Source organism: Quercus suber, unplaced genomic scaffold (assembly GCF_002906115.3).
Source record: "Quercus suber isolate HL8 unplaced genomic scaffold, Cork oak 2.0 scaffold_371, whole genome shotgun sequence".
Classification (NCBI taxonomy): domain Eukaryota; kingdom Viridiplantae; phylum Streptophyta; class Magnoliopsida; order Fagales; family Fagaceae; genus Quercus; species Quercus suber.
In genome coordinates, this window is record NW_027069823.1 from 371715 (window position 1) to 390754 (window position 19040).

At 35.2% G+C, this 19040-nt stretch overlaps 1 long non-coding RNA gene across 1 annotated transcript; it reads left to right on the plus strand.

Moving 5' to 3' along the window:
• The first annotated feature begins 6596 nt into the window (after positions 1-6596).
• Positions 6597-14898, plus strand: LOC111990996 (uncharacterized). Its single transcript, XR_002880723.2, has 4 exons — positions 6597-6728; positions 7027-7088; positions 12345-12461; positions 14416-14898. It is a non-coding gene; the product is annotated as an uncharacterized LOC111990996 (long non-coding RNA).
• Positions 14899-19040: the final 4142 nt, after the last annotated feature.

A 19040-nucleotide genomic window follows, 5' to 3' on the forward strand; every position in this document is an offset into this window, starting at 1 on the left:
TGTCGGCTTCGTTCACAAATACCTCTGCCCTCAATATGGTTTGCAAATCTTCCTTGTTGACCAAGTGGAAGTGTCATTCAAAGGCGTGCGGATTTACAAAAAAGGAAGCATACTCTTGTTAGCTAACAAATAGTGCAAACTGGAATAATATAAAAGGTCAAATTCTTTCCCACTCTCAATACCCCACCTGGTGTCCCTTCCTTCGTTAGACAATGAATGCCATTGTGCCACTCCCCGAACACAATGAGGAAGTCCTTATCTAACCCCTTACTAGACCCAAGAAGGCACTGGATTAGCCGCACCTTATCCTCCCTCGTCTTCATGTAGTAAGACTTCCCTTTTAGGTGTTAGAGGTTGTAGCACCAGTTTACATCATGGTAGGTTAACTTTAACCCCATCTTCTTGTTCAAGGTATCCACACACCCTAGAATCCTAAACACGTTAACTGTGCATTAGGTGGGAGTTAGCCGGAAGTGCCTAAGGTAGTCCCTCATCACCAGCCCCATGGGGATTCTCACACCACCTTCTAAGAAGGTAATTATGGGAATCACCACTTCACCTTCCTGCCTCCTAAAATACCCCTCCCCTTCCTCACAGTATCTTAAACCTACATTACTGGGAATTCTATAGTCTGTGATGAACTTCTCCATCGCCTCTTCAGACTCGACCAACTTCTTAAACCTACCCATCTCTAGAAACAGCTAAAGACTCAGGAAAGGATGAAAGAAAGAGGGAAAACATAAGTAAGAGAAAGAACAAAACTTACAGAAGTAAGGAAAGGCTCATCGGACAAGCTTTTTATGCTAAAAAAGGCGTGAGTGTGGTTAGAGATTTGACTGAGCTCAGGATACGTGCACGAGAACTCTTGAATGTGAAAGTAGAGAGGCAGATCGGTTTAAATGGGTATTTGTACCTCCAGTTAAGAATAACCGTGCCGATCTCCTCGCCCACAAAGACTGAAAGATCCCCCACCTTTTGATTGTCGTCACACCGTTACACGTGGGGAACATAAAGCCGCCAAAATTTAATGAAGGGTGCGCTCCATATACCAAAGCATCAGAAACGTGCCTTAGACAATTGAAAAGACTTTGGCACTGAGGGAGGACAAGACTTGACGAGACATAACAAGGGCCTGAGGACATCAAAACCCTTCTCCCCGTCCGAGGAGTCGGGCAGCAGGATTTTGAGGGGCTATTGTGGGGCTTGAGAATTTGTCAAACCCAGCCCACTTTGTGTCAAGCCCAAAAGCCCATGCCGAGGAGGTAGAAATGTCCGAGGACGAAAGTAGGAAGCCCAGGTTCCCAAGAAACTTAGCCGAGGACGATCCTGTCCTCAGCTAGTCGAGATCATAGAAGGGAAGAGCAGCACGCTACCAAAGGCAACCCCTCGAAGTGCCTTAAGAAAGAGACAAGTGCATTGGGCCAGCCATGGAAGCATGGTGAAGGAGCAATTCCTGGAGGAATTGTCACCTCCACATTAAATGCCTATAACTAACATTTTGGCTGCATTAATGAGGAAATGACCCCTGAACATTGTTGTCCAAGCCACTGCATCTCACAGAAAGTTGAAGAAGGTGGCTAATGGGACAAGCACTCAAGTAGTAACCTGCATGATCAACAAATAGAGGGCTAAGATTAACTAAAAGGGAGTATATAATGTAAAGAAGTCCTCCCGAAAGGCAGGGAGAGGCACTTAGAGGCACAAGATACGATAATAATTGATATCAACTGAGAGACCTGTGTAACTTGATATTGGAAAAAGCAATAAGGACTACAAACCCCTCAGTTGGGGGCCGAGGACAGACCTTCACACTTTAAATCCGTTTCCTAGTTATTTAACCCACTCATAACCATGTTTAGTTGTTGTAATCCTCACTATGGTCTAGTTCTTAAACTCATCATCTACAAATTTATTGTATTGGGCTAGTTGGGTTTGAGTTCATTCATCCAAAGAGCAGAAGTGCTCGAACCCGGTCCCTACAACACTATTGCTAAATCTATTGTTTACTGAAACAAACTTAATGTAAAGCCGAACATTAGGCTTTCTAGGGGTTCAACAAATACATTTTTAGCATTTTGAAAAGATGATTGACAACAGCTTTTGAAACTTGAACATTTGTTTTTATAAAGAATATGCACAAATTATGAATGGTTTTCATGTATATAGCTAATTTAAAAAGAAAAAAAAAAAGTGTGAACAATCAAATTATTATTAAGTAATTGTTTGTATTTATCTCAAAAGTCATACCCTTGTATAAATACATTAACTATTTTATATATACATATATATTATAGCCTATTATATACCATATAGATTATATATAACATTCTTTCTCTCAACAACACGGTAAAACTTTTCCAAAAAAAAAACACACGGTAAACCTTTAAACTTTTTATTTTTTTTAAATACCAGACTAAGAGCTTACAACACAAAATTTGGAGTTCGTCTTGCTATCATATTAGCAGGTTCCTTGCATTTAATTAGTACATAGTCTGAAGTTTTCCAAAAAAAAAAAAAAAAAATTTTTATTTTTTTAATGAAATCAATAGACAGCCACATGTTTAGAAGTCAAGGAACTTAAATTGTTGAAGTAGAGCAATAAGTTTATATACCACACAGTTTCTCAAAAGTCAAAAGAAAGACAACAAAAGCAGTAAACCACTTAATAACAGTAACTAAACAAAGCGCAAGAGAGATATATACCAATGGTGCTGGCTTGGACTGGAGCTGGAGTTGAGAGGACGACATGCGGTGAGCAACTGGTGGTGCGAGTGCATAGCACAGACACAGTAATATAGTTTAATTTGTTTGTTTGTTTTTTTATTTTTTTTAAATAATGATCTAGGATGATTTAGAATGTATTATCTGGGGTTTTTTGTGTGTTAGTATTTAGATGTAGAGGGCGATGGATTGAAGGATTTACCAAATATATTGGGGTTTTTCTAAAACAATTGGGTTGAAGTTAAACAAAGAGAGTGGCAAAGATACAAACTTGATGGCTATGGTGGCTGATAGTGATGGTAACGAACAACGGTGGCTATGTCATGGGTGGGAAAGAGAGAAGAAAATTGGGGAGGGTGTTTGGGGATTTCAATATTTTTCCGGAAGAGATTTGTTTTCGTGTTTCACAGAAAACCTGTAGGCTATAGTCGGGTTTGTCAAAGGTTTCGTGTAGTATTTACTATTTAGTTTAATTTTTTTTTAATAAATTAAAATGATGATGTAAAAAATTGTGAGAGCTTCTTTATATATTTATATATGAAAATATAGATAATAATAATAATAATAATAATAATAATAATATATAATAATATGATTTGAGCAATAACTGATTAAATTCCACGGTAGAATTTTACCTGATTAATAAAACTTAACGTTGTTGACTTACGTTTGCAACATCTTATAAGTAGTAGTAATTATTCACATCTGACAAGAGACTTTAATTGATTGTTTTGAAAGTAGATGCAATAATCTCAATAACAACTCATTGAACATTTGGAGCTTTGACCCTTTTTATCAACGTGCCTATCGTGGAAAGAGCAAAATAGTTGTATTTTTATGATACAGAATATGTGGTTCCCAATTGTTGATTCAAACTCTATTTGCTTTTAATTGTTATGATTTTTGTTTTTATCCGATTAGAAAGAGTCTTTTGGCTAAATATTGCCAAAATTATAACATATTTGCGTTATAAGTACTGTTTGAAGTTATTTGTGGAAATGAGGAGAGAGATTGAATTTCGGCAACAGTATTGCCGAAATTCAACAAAAAGTAGGAGAGAGAATGAGAAAAATGAGGAAAGAGAAAAGCCTAATGTCAAGAACAGTAAATCTTGAATTTCGGCAACAGTGTTGCCGAAATTCATCTGCCCAAATTTCCTACGCTGCCCGGACGTGTGAGAAGTGCAATAATGAGTGGGTGCCCAAAAAAAAAAATGGTAATTATGGCAATGGTATTGCCAAAAATGGTAGGGGAAAAAAAAAAGTGAATGCGCAAGAATTAAAGAAAAATATATAAAGTGTTACGTACACAATATTTTTACAATATTTTCACAACAAATCACAGGTAATTGGTTATTATTAATCTAAATTTAAATTTAACATTGAGATTACTATTTTAATCCAACAATAACAACAAGTAATAACCTGACACTTAGAATTTGTTGTAAAAATATTGTAAAAATTGTGTGCACTTTATTTCTAAAAAAAAAAAAAAAAATTCAATTGTGGCAGTGGTATTGCCGAAATACCATTGCCACATTTTTGAAAAAAAACCATTGCCAAAATTGTGGGATTTTTTTTTTTTTTTTCAATTGTGGCAATGGTATTTCGGCAATACCATTGCCACGGTTGGGATTTTTTTTTTTTCAAAAATGTGGCAATGGTATTTCGGCAATACCATTGCCACAATTGAATTTTTTTTTTTTCTAGAAATGAAGTGCACACCATTTTTACAATATTTTTACAATAAATTCTAAGTGTCAAGTTATTACTTATTGTTATTGTTGGATTAAAATAATAATCTCAATGTTAAATTTAAATTTGAATTAATAATAACCAGTTACTTGTGATTTGTTGTGAAAATATTGTAAAAATATTGTGTACGTAAGTACGTAACACTTTATATATTTTTCTTTAATTCTTCCGAATTCACTTTTTTTTCCCTACCATTTTCGGCAATACCATTGCCACAATTACTTTTTTTTTTTGGCACCCACTCATTATTGCACTTCTTACACATCCGGGCAGCGTAGGAAATTTGGGTAGATGAATTTCGGCAACACTGTTGCCGAAATTCAAGATTTACTGTTCCTGACATTAGACTTTTCTCTTTCCTATTTTTTCTCATTCTCTCTCCTAATTTTTGTTGAATTTCGGCAACACTGTTGCTGAAATTCAATCTCTCTCCTCATTTCCACAAATAACTTCAAACAATATCTATAACGCAAATATGTTTTAATTTTAGCAATATTTAGCCAAAAGACTCCGATTAGAAATATAGCAATAGTAATTCGATAAACTTTAATCAGATTAAAATTTTTATCCACTTAAAAATAATAGTTACATACACTTGGAAGTTATAATCGAAGAAAACTTATAATATTTTTTCTTAAAATTTAAGAAATTTTTTTTATAATTTGGTATCCTCATTTGGCGAGTCTTTTGGCTAAATATTACTAAATTTAAAACATATTTGTGTTATAGGTACTGTTCCAAGTTATTTAGAAAAATCAGGAGAGAGGTTGAATTTCGGCAACACTGTTGCCGAAATTCAACAAAAAGTAGGAGAGAGAATAAGAAAAAGGAGGAAAGAAAAAAGTGAAACAGTAACCTTGAATTTCGGCAGCACTGTTGCCGAAATTTATCTGCCCAATTTTCTTGTGTTGCTTGGACGTGTGAGTGTGAGAAGTGCAATAATGAGTGGGTGCCCAAAAAAAAAAAAGTAATTGCGGCAATAGTATTGCCGAAAATGGTAGAAAAAAAAAAGTGAATGCCAAAATCTGGGGAAGAATTAAAGAAAAATATAATGTGTTACATACACAATATTTTTACAATATTTTTACAACAAATCACAGGTAACTGGCTATTATTAATTCAAATTTAAATTTAACATTGAGATTACTATTTTAATCTAACAATAACAATAAGTAACAACCTGACACTTAGAATTTGTTATAAAAATATTATAAAAATTGTGTGCACTTCATTTCTAAGAAAAAAAAAAAAATCCCAATTGTGACAATGGTATTGCCGAAATACCATTGCCACAATTGAAAAAAAAAAAATTAATTTTCCCAATTGTGGCAATGGTATTGCCGAAATACTATTGCCACAATGCCGAAATACCATTGCCGCAATTGGAAAAAAAAAAAAAGTTTCCCAATGGTATTGCCACAATTGGGATTTTTTTTTTTTTCAATTGTGGTAATGGTATTTCGGCAATACCATTGCCACAATTGGGAATTTTGTTTTTTTGTTTTTTTAGAAATGAAGTACATACAATTTTTACAATATTTTTACAACAAATTCTAAGTGTCAGGTTGTTACTTATTGTTATTGTTAGATTAAAATAGTAATTTCAATGTTAAATTTAAATTTGAATTAATAATAACCAGTTACTTGTAATTTGTTGTGAAAATATTGTAAAAATATTATGTACGTAGCACATTATATTTTTCTTTAATTCTTCCATAGATTTTGGCATTGACTTTTTTTTTTTTACCATTTTCGGCAATACTATTGCCGCAATTACTTTTTTTTTTTTGGGCATTCACTCGTTATTGCACTTCTCACACTCATACGTCCGGGCAGCACAAGAAAATTAGGCAGATAAATTTCGGCAATACTGTTGCTGAAATTCAAGGTTACTGTTTCACTTTTCTCTTTCTTCCTTTTTCTTATTCTCTCTCCTACTTTTTGTTGAATTTCGGCAACAGTATTGCCGAAATTCAATCTCTTTTTTCATTTTTCTAAATAACTTAGAACAGTATTTATAACACAAATATATTTTAAATTTAGTAATATTTAGCCAAAAGACTCTCATTTGGCGGCCATAGTGTCTAAGTCCACATTTTATTATATTATATATAATATAATTCCATATGATATTCCTGCTATCCACCATCTAAGGCCCTAAATGACCGCTCAGTGATAAAAGGCCGTGGGGGAGCAGAGACAGGCAGGAGATCAAACTCACTTCACGACGTCTTGTGTTCGACAAAGCAGAAGGTATGTCCCAGAAAGTAAACCATTACAAATTTCCAGCTCCGAAATTTCTAACCTTTTATTTTTATTTTTTTAATTTTCTATGTAAAGCTTTGCTTTCTGTTTAATTTCTTGTCTTGGATTTTTCTTTCCTGTAAGAATTTATCAATGTCTATCATTCAAAACCCATAGAATTATTATTTTTAATTTGTTAATTTCCTATGGCTTCGTTCTTATTTTGGGTATTATGAAATGGAGTATTGTGATGTTTCTTCTATTAGCTGAATTTTTTAACAAATACGATATGTTTAATTTTGTACAGACGGCAAGTGTGGAAGTTTTTGCAAAACTAGTGTAGTGGTTACGGTGAAAAGCAATTAAATGGTATGCTTTTTATTTCTTTACCTATTTTTCAACACCAATAGTTATTATAGTGCATATTTTATGAATACCTGATTGTGTAACATTTGTGATCGGTCTTGTTTACGACATTGCAATTACAATAACCAGACTAATTCAACTTGTTAGTTTCATTGCTAGTCCCAACACATGTTTATTCCATCCATTGACAGTAATTGCAAGCTTCCTAGAAAATTAAGAATGGGGATGGATTTTTGACTGACAGTAAAATATGTGTGTATTACACTATTACTTTAAAATGATTCTCCAACTTTTATCTCCAACCTTCCATGATTATGTAGATCAGCATATTTGTCCCAATATCTCAGTAGAGGAGAATACTTTGTTGGGTGTGTTGCCAAGTGAGAAGGAAACATATCTACATGTTCAAATGTTATTTCTTAACACCTTAAGTTTTTGGGATAATTGGTAATTCATAATATTAGAGTAGGAAATCCTAGGTTCCAAAATTGTCTCCACCCTACCACTCATATATATATATATATATATATAATGGTAAATCACGAGTTAGGCCCCACTTATTACAAATGAGTTGGGGACTATTAGAATATTAGTTATATAATTAAATTCATTATTTCCATACAGCCTAAACTTTTGGGACAATTTTTATATTCTTGAAAATGAGCTAAAGTCATTTTGTAAACATTAAGGAGGCATATAGAGTTTGTCCCCATGAAGGGATAAATCAGTTGCAATTAAGAAAATAGATGAAAGGAACTTTCAAATGATTGGAGAAATGCATTCTTATCTTCCATTCTTTTCCAAGACCTAGTTGGAAAAAAAAAAAAAAAAAAATCTCCAAAATTAATCCTTGGGAAGAAGAATCTAGAAAAATTTGTGGAAGTCCAAAATTCATGGATGACTAAAAACTTTTGGCTGCATGTTACCAGTGGAGCTGCTTGAATAAGATAAGTTTTGGAGTGAAGATTAGTAATATCCTACACGTAAATTAGATGAGGAAAAAAATAGAGAAAATACAAAAAATAAAATCAAGCAACAGATTAATTACAAAAGAGAGAGATCTAAGAAAAGAAGGGAGAGGATCACTAGTTGTGGCCCCCAAATCCGAGACCAATTAAAAAGAGTTTCACTGAAAGAAGCAAGCATTTGATCATCAGAATTATCTTAATCCTCAAAAGTCCGCTGATTTTGTTCCTTCCAAATACACCATAATATGCACAACAGAACTAAATTCCAGATCTGAGACGAATGCTTCCCTAACCAATTCCACTAGCCAAAAAGCAAATCTGGAATCGATCTAGGTATGACTCACGACAATCCAAAAGTTATAAAATCAAAGCTCCACAACCGATAAGCCATCTCACAATGAAGAAGTAAGAGGTTTACCATCTCCCCACAGTGTCGACACATAATGCACTAGTCCACAAAATCCAATCTCCTCAATCTCAAGGTATCACCCATTAGGATCTTATTCCAAGCTACCAGCAAACCAAAAAAAAAAAAAAAAAAAACCCATTAGGATCTTATTCCAAGCTACCAGCAAACCAAAAAAAAAAAAAAAAAAAAAACACGCCTAGGGGCTTTAACTTTCCATATACCTTTCTAAGGAAAGACAACTGAGGGAGAATCTCGCAACTTGTTATAATATGTCCAGATGTCAAAATCCCCATTAGGCTTCAACTTCCATCTCATTTGGTCTCCAACATCCATTAAAGGAGTATTGGCTCCCAAGATACGAAGAAAATGCAGCCCTTCATTTATCTCCCAATCATTAAATTTCCGAATAAAATGAACATCCCAAATTCTTCTATCCTCTGCCCCCTGCCTTGGCAAAGAAGCTTCTACAGAGGCCTCCCTGTCAATAGCAATTCCATACAGCCTCGGGAAAGCCAATTGGAAAGGTTGATCTCCATACCGTCCATCCTGCCAAAATCTCACTCTATTCCTCAACCCAACAACAAACTGAACATTTTTGCTAAAATCCTCCCAGCCCATACAAATACCTCTCCACAAACCACATCCATGAACTCCCCTACCTAGCTTAGAAGTCTATCCCCCCAACTCTTCCCCAAACTTTGAAGCTACCACCCTCCTCCACAACCGATTCTCTTCTTTCCTAAACCGCCACAGCCATTTCTTCAATAAGACCTTGTTGAAAGTAGTAAGTTTTCTTATACTTAAACCACCATTGGCTATAGGTGCACAAACTTTATCCCATCCTACTAGATGAGTCTTGCTATCATCCCATAGAAAATCCCTTTGCAACTTTTCAATTCTATTAGCCACATAAGTAGGAATGGTGAATAGCGATAGAAAATAGGTAGGAAGACTAGATAACGTACTGTATGTTTCGTTCTCATACCCAATAGCAAGATTCTGTTGGGCAGACAGCTGGAGTTTGGGAATGATAATATGATATAATTTGCTGCTGTTTCTATTTCTGAGTGATTGTGTTGCTTGAAGTGAAGGTGGGAAAGTGTTGGATCCTGCAATTATTGTTGAGAAATGAGAAGCCTTCCATGCCATTTCCTTTACCATTTGCAAATCCTGTAAAATGTTTTCATTTGGAGGTAAAGCTGCAGACGGATATTTCTACAACTTTCGCCCATTTCACCTCCACTTACAAATGGTTCATATCCCAGACTCGTCCTTAGTGGAGCAGTTGGTGCACTTGCAAAATGGGTCTTTGCAGAGGGTTTCTTTGGGGCACATAGAGTCTGCCTCTCTGGCAAGTTTGCTTCTTGAAGCTTTGAAAATGGGTGCCAGATCTTTGAATTTCTTGATGGCTATTTTGGTTTGTTTTGTATTCTTTATTTTATTTAACTATAGTTTTTGGTCATGCTGGTTTATGTACTTTTCTTAGCCAAAAAAATGCTCTAGATCATTAATGCACGAGCATAACCAAAACTTATTTCAATATTTCATTTTTTCTTTTCAGTAGATAATTTCAGATTGTAATGTAGTTATTTGTTTAGTTTGGATTGGTATCTAAGTTTGGTTAGGATTAGTTGTTCATCATTATACTTTGTTTAGGATTATCGGATTAGTATTTGAAATTGTTTAGGATTATCTGATTAGTATTTGAAATTGTTTAGGATTTGTTAAGAAGAATTTATCCTTATCATTGTGATTCCTGAAAGTTGCATATAAAGTTCCGAATGATTTCTTTTGTATTCACAGACTATGATTATTATTATTCAGATTATTTGCAGAAATTGCATTGTGTTTGTTTGGTGGTGAATCCAAACACCTTAGGTGGGAACTCTAAGGTCTACAGTGGGACTAATCTAGGTGAGAAGCCTAGGTTGTCCTACATCAATCATGCACTATTAGGTGTTTATTATTTTTCTATTTTTGGGAAAATTTTATTTTTATAGTTAAGGAACGCTTATGGAAGCCTCAAACCATATGACTTTCATGTTAAATGCACTAAGTTGGCAAATTTTTACTTTTTTTAGAGAACTGTTACTTCCTTAATTGAAACGTCCTTTTATACTACAATTAATTATTTTTTTTTCTTTTTTCCTCTACCTTCTTTTCATTCCCTCAACTTGAATCAACTCACTTTTTTTCACTAGTGCATTAATCACTCTCCTCTGAACATGACCAAACATCTCTAGCTAGTCTCTTTCATCTTTAAGCGAATTCCTCATTTCAAAATCCTATCTTTCCTTGTATTTTTACTTATCCACCATAACATTCTCATTTTAGTTACTATACTCATTTTATGAAGAGAACAACCCAACATTCAGTACCATAAAGCGTACCTGGTCTTATAGTAGTCTTATAAAATGTCTCTTTAACTTAATAAGTCTTCTACAATCACACGCACTTCTGATGTGCTTTTCCACTTCATTTATCATGCTCTTATTCTATGATTTACGTCCTCTTCAAGCTCTCTCCATCTTTATGAAGTATTGATCGAAAGATATCAAAAAGGATCTTCAAGTTCTCTCCACATCAAATTTTTAAATCTAATTTCAAAAATCCTTGGTCTTTCAGCATGCTTTTACTCAAGGTTCTTTTGGCTGGCTTTGCGTGATATAGTTACTGGTTTCTGTTAAAAATATACACGAGCCAGACATACAAGGGGCTAAAATTGGAATTTCTCATTGTGAGATATGTACAGTATATGCCTCTGCCTAAACATTGTTTTCAGCTGAGATGCGGCTTCTATGGTGATGTTCTGTGTTTTTTGCATAACAGCTTTGAAAGAATGGATAATCTGTGTCATGATTGCAGTTTTACTAGAAGTTTCTGGTGCAGGATTGCAGGAGTTGGTTTTCTGATAGAAAACCTGATGATTAAACAGAAACTTATATGGGTGAAGGAGAAGCTAAGAGGCAAGGGTATAGATTTCTGATTCTTAAGATGTCTTGGGCTGTTCAGTCGTAACATATTTGGTTGAAGAGGAATGCTCACAATCATGCTAAATGCAGTAGAATGAGATTTATACTTTCAATTTGTTGCTGAGTATGAATTTGGTTGGTCTGTTTGTGTTAGTTTAGCAGTAGGTGTTTGTGGATAGGTGCTGCTGCTGTGTTCTTTGGCGTTTGTGCTTTCTGATCATTGTACATGCAATACATCATGTACAATGATCATTTATTTAAAAGCTGAACAAATGAATAAGATTTTTAGGGTCAAATAAATAGGCAACTGGTTACAATAATATATGGTTTATTGAGTGAGATAGAATAAGAACATGATGTATTGCATTTCTTTTTTCAGATTTATAGGGAAAAATATATTAAGATTCTGTTATAAGACACCTTGCATTCTTTCAATATAATGTTACACAAGATATAATTTTATGGACAAAATGCTGTTTATTAGACCTGATTGATACTGTTTTATTTGAAATTAGAGGAAAATAAACTAGAATGGGTCTATGCAACAATAGTAAGATGATAATGCTATGCAGCCCAATTCTTTTTCAAATTCCTGGCATATATATATATATATATATATTGATTTATTTATTTATTTAACTCCCTGGTCTAAGCTTTGGTAATGATGAAACTTTAGAACAATTGCATCATCTTCTTTGCAAATGGAGCTCAGTGGCTATGCGTATTAGGCAAACTCATACAAACAAAAGTGATCCTTTTGAATAATTCTTATAAAATGCAAAGAAGTTGTGACCAAAATTACTACTGATTCAGGTGGTTTGTACATTAGGTTTCAATTGATTTGGCTTCAGGTTTTGTAACATAAACGGAATTAGATTCTGAAAAGTTTTTTATGGACGCTTCATATCAGAATACAACACTCCCTGAGTTGGATGAACCAGTTCCTAACGAGAAGGCCATGGGTTTGTGCACAGAAGACCTTGGCTGTGTGGAGAGGATAAAGGAGTTGCACGATTACCTCGACATGGTAAATTTCTATTTTTAGTTATTTATTTGCCAGCCCTTTTTTTTCTTTTCTTTTTTGTTTATTAGTTACATAAATGACTGTAATTTCTGCTCCTCTTTTATTGTTCAAGTTATTTTTCTAATTGTGCTTTTTATGTTAATAGCTGGTGAACATTTTTTCTATTTTCTAAATTCGCGATTAATACTCCCCCTCCCCCACCATCTAACTATTTATAAAAACAGGATTAATACTAAGTTGATCCCATGACATAACCATAAAAGCTTAATTTGTAATGGGACCCACATGTGAAGTTCAATTGAAGTAGAAGTTCTGTTCTTTTTATTGTGTACTTATATATGTCCTAGTTTTAAAACACTGTCCAATTTACGTACTTATCTCCATTCCCTTTTCCCAATTCCGAGGGGATATAGCATACCGTATAGAACAACTCCAATGAAATTTTTTTGGGGGTGGTTTGGGAAATGATACAAAACGTCACTTGGTGAATTGGTCTAAGGTATACTCTCCTATCTAGTCTGGGGGTCTAGCAGTTTGAAATTTGAGATACTTTAATGAAGCGCTATTGGGAAAATGGTTGTGGAGATTGGGGTCTGAGAAAAGCGTTGTGGAGAAGGGTTATAAGGGTTAAATATGGAACTCAGGGGGGAGATTGGTGCCCTAATTTTGTTCTAGGCTCCTATGGGGTGAGTTTATGGAAGACTTAGTAGTGGTTGGTCTACTTTTTCTTGTTACATTCAGTTTGAGTTTGGAGATGGGGCTAGATTGAAATTCTATAATGATGTTTGGTGTGGGGATAATCCTTTGAGCATGTGTTTTCTGGAATTATTTAGAATTGATAATGTTAAGGAGGCTTATGTGGCCGATCTCATGCAGTTTCCAAACGGGGTTCTTTATTAGGACTTGGAATTCTTGCAAGCAATTCAGGATTGGGAATCAGAATCCTTGTCTATTTTTTGGGAAATTATATATGGAGTCTCGTTGAGGGTTATTGGTGAGGATAAGATGAGTTGGACACCTGCTAAGAGTTGGGGATTTGAGGTGAGCAGTTATTATTAGGCTTTGTTGGGTGTATGTAATCAGTCCTTCCCTTGGAGAAGTATTTGGAAGCAAAAGGTTCATTCTAGAGTCTTGTTTTTTGTTTGGACTACAGCTTTGGGAACAATTTTAATTTACAAATAGGAAGATGTTGATTCTAGATTGGTGTTATATGTGCAAGAGTAATGGAGAACCAGTAGATATCTTTTATTACATTGTCCTATTGTTTTTGTGTTGTGGTTTATGGTGTTCACTTTGTTTTGTATATTCTAGGCAAGCCAGAGACTGTGATTGAGCTCCTTGCATGTTGGCAAGGAAATTTTGGTCATCATCGTAATGGTGTTATCTGGATGGCTGTCCCTCATTGCTTGATGTGGTACATTTGGTGGGAGAGAAACAACTGGTGTTTTTTGAAAGGACAAGGGCCGACTTTAAACTTTTCTTTTTTAAAACACTATAGGACTGGATGTCTATCATAGGAAGTCATTTTATTTTTTCAATTTATGATTTGATGGATGCTTGTAATTTGTGTATTTGATTGTTTTGGTCTCCTACTGTATACTTGGTTGACTCCTTTTTATGACTTTGAATAAAATTTTCTTTACTTATCAAAAATAAAGAAATTTGTTCCTCTTTCCCCATTTTACCTAAAAAAAAAAGTAAAGAAAAAGAAAGTTATGGCCAATTTTGTATTCAAAGACAAATGTGTAATTTTTGTAATTCCTATGAATATGGGATATTTTGGCAATTTAGTTGAGTTTATAATTTTAGAGGAAATCCCAAGTATCTTTGGTTTTATTTTCTCTATGTCAAAGTTAGCATTTTATTAAGTTTTTAGATTACTACTCAAACTATAAATCTAAATAACTTACACACAAGCTTCTTGTTGTATGCCTTGCCTTGCCTTGCCTTGCCTTAGGTAAAGAAGATAGGGAAGCCAGGTTGCTCTGAAGAAGTGCTGGAGGTTGCCTTGAGTTCTATATCCTCACTCATCAACCTCTTATCCGTTGCCTCTACACCAAAACTCCATGCCTCACTTTGACAAGAGAGTATCTCTTCCAGTCTCATGCACCCTATGTGAGACTGACATGTGGATCCTAAGCCTATGGGACCCGTATGTCAGTTTTACATAGGACGCATGAGATGAGCGTATTTTAAAAATTTCACCTATTTGACAGTTTTTTATTTTGTTTGTAATGTTACTTGGTATGAGGAAGAATCTGCTCGTAATCCTATTGCATTTGGGCCTTGACGTCCACCTGTTATGTAGTTAGTAGAAGAGATACCCCAGACGTAAATATGTGGCAATGTAGCACATTTATTCAGTCATATATAAGTACAATGTATTTATATAAAAAAAATAAATATAAATAAAGATATGCTCAAGTATCCTACAAAACAAGCTATATCCAACAACTTTCTCACTTGCAAACTTTTTTTTATATTTTTATATTTTTAATTTTTGAAATCAAGCAAAATCCCTAACACGTAGATGTTAAGATCCATTTTCTTTACAAGTTTCATTTTTAGGTATCCAGCAAGATCTTCCTGATATCTTATAGGAATAAAAAATGGCGTTGTTGGTTGGTTTGAGAATTTCTGACCAAATCCCTCAAAATTTGTTAAAAGTAATAATTATACTACGTATACATCCTTCCTTTCACAGTATTTAGGTTCTACAGCCTTATGAGATCTACACGGTGTGGGAGGAAAGATGTATATGCATTGAATTGAGTGCATAAAATGCATTCTGCATGATAATGTTGTATTGCAACTAATGAAGAGTCGAGTTTTTCCCTCCCTTCATGGGGTTGTTCTTCCATTGTACGATACAGAAGGCGCCATCGCATTCCTGAGACACATTACTTTCCTATTGTGAATTGTAATACTTTATGGTCAAAGGACAAGATATTTACCAAGGTATAGCCAAACAAATTAGTGATTAAAGTAGACAGGTTACACTTGCCTTTTCGATTGATTTTTTGCAGGGTTAAATTGTGTATGGCCTCGCCAACTGCTCGGATGGTCTAATGGCACCTCCCTAGGCACCTAGGGGTTGAGAGGGAAAGGAGGGGTTTGGGTAGTAAGTAGGATATTCAAAACATGTTAAAATAAAATATTATGGCCTCTTTTTCCTTCTCTATTACAGGATGATGATAGTGGGTAATGGCCATTACATTTTAAATTGCACTCTTGTAAGATAGTGGACCAAAACCAGAGATTAATTGTAACCACAAAATAAGCCTTTTATATTTACGGGAAGTGATAGTAACCAAAGCATCTTTTAAACTGTTTATATAAAACCATAATATCATGTGGACAAAATTACCCTAACACAATGAAAGACTATTTATACATATATATCAATTTTGCTATATATACACAAAATAGTAGGATAACTATACAAAACTAGCTCCATGTACAAAAACATTGTTTCTTCATGCTGTGGCTCTTGGCTGCACTAAAGAACTTCCTACAAAACTGAGCAATCAGATTTCTTAGGTAAGGGAGGCATGGTATGAAGATTTAATAGTATGCATGAATGCATAGTAAACAAAACATTTCCATGTGGACGTGACTTGCTTATAAAAGGTTCATGCTAAAAGGATTTCATGAGCTTTTTGAACATATCAATACTATACGGGTAAACATAATATATGATAAATTGTAAGGGCATAATATTTAATGCTAAAGTCTAAACATATAGCATTATTCCATTATATATAAACATAACATGTTCCCTGATCTGTTATGATAGGCCACAATCTGAATGACCTATTGTGATTAAACCAATTAATTACTTAGCCAAGTTATTAATTAATCAATTTATCATGCAATTACGTGGAAGCACAAACAAATCACCAAATAACTAAATATGCAGCGGAAATTAAATGACACGATGATTTATTTACGATTGGGGAAAACCCTTGCGGCAAAAACCCCACTGGGTGATTTTCAGGTCACCACTCCCGAAACTCCACTATTATCAAATCAAGCTGTTACAAGTAAAGGAATCCCAAGTACCTTACCAACTTACGATTGAACCCTTACCCCAATACCCAATTGGACTTGATCTGTAGTGACAGTTCCCACCTTTGATGCACAGCTCCCAAGTACGTGACTAACCAATGCGCGGATCCCCGTACACAACTTCAAACACCAACGTAGAAGGAGAGGTTGGCTGCAAAGTTCTTCAGTTCATCCTACACGATGAAGATCGAGAGGATGCTTGGTCACAAAACCCTTTGGTGCAAAATACACAGCAACTTCTTTAGAGAAGATGAACTAGGTCAAGAATTTCATCTTTTTTATCACAATTTGCTTGAACAGAGATTGTTCAATGCTTTTGCAACTTGTGTCCATCTTGACGGCTCTTAAAACAATCTTTTTATATGTTTAGGGTTTGGAGAAAAGAAGGCCTAAAAGCATATTCACGGATCCCAAGGAAATCAGATTAGAAAATCTGATTTTATAAATCTCGACAGATAGCAGGTGTTGAGGTAGCTATCAAGCAAGTGTCGAGCTTTAATGAATTTGCACTTCAGCTTGATTTTTCTTAGACAGACTTAATGACTTCAACACTTGATCTTGAAACTTTATTTCCTGAAGTATTAAAAATACCTAGAACTACCCAATTACAAGTAGAGTGCGTTTTGTTAAAGGATTAGCCAATTTACATAAATAAGTGACATATGTTCTTGACAAGTAAGAACACATATGTCCTAACAATCTCCCCATTTGACAATTCGTAACAAAACCACAACAAACAAATGAACATATGAGAAAAGTCATAAATCACTCAACTCATACTCACTTGTTGAATACAATAAAATCTATCCTAACACAAACTCTTGAAAAACTTTGCAAGAAGAGAGTTTATGGCAAGTAGACTTTGAAAACCTGTATTTCTGAAACACTTTAAACAAAACTCATCAAGGCATCTTGTGTGAAACAGAAATAATAGATTGCATATAAGTATAATGAACATGTGTATAAAGATAGAAAAGAAACAACACATAAAGAGAGAGGTGAAAGAAACATACATCCACATATAGAGAAAATAAGTACAATGTATGTAAAACTGGTCAAAAGACCTCATATACAATGTATGTAAAACTGGTCAAAAGACCTCATATACAAGATCATTGTATCTATAAAGAATAGAAAAGAAAAGATACATCAAAACCTCACTACATCCCTCAAAATATCAACACACCCCCTATCAAAAATGTCCTATACTAACTCTCCCCTTAAGATGACTACTCTTATAACCCAAAACTACTCCTCCTTTTTGTCACGAGTGACAAAGGGTAGAGTGTCATGTAGACATCTCATCAGTAGAGCTAGCATCTCTATCATCATCATCCGAAGCGTCATCATCATTACTATCATCATCCTCAGAGTCTGAAGCCGCTGGAAAAGGTGGTGAAGGAATAGCCTCTGGAGCAAAACCACCCATGGTTACTGCTGTCGTGCAATACGACCAACACGAACATTCACCTGATACAACTCAGAGGAGAGTGTATCGAGGCGAGCATCCATGCGTTGCAGCTGCGCCATGATGTCTCCAAGAGATACATCGTCCGTAGAGGAAGAAGGAGCAGATGTAGATGGAGCAGATCTGGATGGAGTTGAATGGGAGGGAGGAGTGGAATCCGTTTGTCGCGACCTAAATTGAGCCTCACTACGTTTTACGGTAGCGGCATCTATGGCACAGATGTGTGTAAAGTGGTCAGACACAGGAAAAGGGATAGAAAAATGGTGTAAGATCCTCGTGATAGCGGAAGGAAATATGAGCTTATCACGGGACGCTAAATCTAGATGAACATCTATGATAGAAAGGATAAAATGAGAAGGAAAATCTATAGTAAGATGCTCAAGAAGAGATAACAAAAATCGAGCACGAGGCTCTGTGATAGAGTTGTAGTGAGAGAGTGGATAGAGTACAAAAGTCATCACCATGTTTAGGAATCTAGGACCTTTAGCAAAAGGTCTACATGATGTGTACTGATGCTCACCCCAATCAGCTGGGCGCTGACAAAAAGCGAAAATGAGCTCATCTTTAGACACAGTCCTCAGACGCTCACAGGAAGGATAGTCAGGAAACTCTATCCTAGGAACCCTAAGCACATCCGCAACTAGCTGCAGTGTGACAGGAATGCACATATCTCGAACGTGAGTGAAAAAAAGAGGTACTGAATGATCGATCCCTTGCATGTTGGAGTAAAACTCCTGAATAAGCATGAGAGGACAAGTGACCAGGACATCACACAGTAACTCCTATCCCTTACTGTGAATGACAGAGAAAAAGTCAGTGTCGGCGAAGTCCGCCAAAATGACTTGGCATTTTGAATGAACACCTCGTCTAGAAAAGTTCTTTGAAAATGCCTTGTGGGCATCTCCATCACGGAATCGAAGATTTAGAGGAGTAGAATCAAAAGATGAAGAAGCTCCAGAATGCAGAGGGTTCCGAGCCGAAGTGGATTTACATTTGGGTGCCATAGACACTACTAACATAAACAGAATGAGAAAGAGATAGAGAGG